Genomic DNA, 1,037 nt, shown 5'->3' on the forward strand with positions numbered 1-1,037 from the left:
TTGGTCTAGCCTTCTCCTGGAACTCCCCGACCCCTTACCGAAGTGTATCGTTGTCGAAGCGTGTGATCTGTATGGTTATCTTCCTTGTGTTTGCAGGAATTGGTTATTATTATTATTATTATTATTATTATTATTATTATTATTATTATTATTATTATTATCGTTTCCATGTACTTTTTATGCCCACCTCTTCCTACGCTTCCTTACTTAAGCACGCTGCCGAAATCACATTATTTGTTTATCTCGGAGCAATTTATTTCTAATTATTAGAATTATTTATTAAGGGCAGCTATTTCTTAAGAGTGTTGACCATGAGGGTACAGCGCATAGAGCTCCTAGGTCCTTATGATATGCAAATCTCCTAGAGCCCCTTCAAAATGCTCAGGATAAAAAGTGCATTGACGAATTTGAAGTGTGGTGTGTGGTGTTGGCTATAGCGTGCTCCTCCTAATCTACAATAATCTAGAGTTTTGTGTTGTACCTGTTTATCTGCTCCGTTCACCGTAATATTTTTTTTCCTGCTACTACGTACATTTTCGTTACCTGCTCAACTGCCTCATGCTCCGCCATCATCATGCTCCCGCTGCGTACTGAGCAGCCTGTATTTACAGCTGTTTCTGCGCTACGTCATCTGTGACGTCATCGAACTTTCTCGATGCTTCCTTCCTGTTCAAGGACGGTCGCCGTGTCTTCCTATAAATGGGCTAACTTTTTCCGGTAATATCAGTCTGGCTTCGACTGTGGTTCGGAGTGGAGGGAGCTCTAAATTTAGCGCGTGTTCTTTGCACGGCCTTTGTAATTTTTCCGTCAATCTGGAAAAATCCATCAAGCATGAGGACTGGGTGAGCTACTGAATTATTTTCTCACTTTCACGCAGGAACTTTAACATTCCTGTTTGCCCTTTAGGCTATATCAATAATTTTCTATCTTCCTGCCTTTTGGAGGCTTGTGTTTCTCTTTTAAAAGAGTGAACTTAAACTCTCTATTCTTTATAGTTAATTCTTTCATGCTGGACTGTACGTCAAAATGTGGTTAAG

The sequence above is a fragment of the Anabrus simplex genome, chromosome 2 (genome assembly GCF_040414725.1).
Source record: "Anabrus simplex isolate iqAnaSimp1 chromosome 2, ASM4041472v1, whole genome shotgun sequence".
NCBI lineage: Eukaryota > Metazoa > Arthropoda > Insecta > Orthoptera > Tettigoniidae > Anabrus > Anabrus simplex.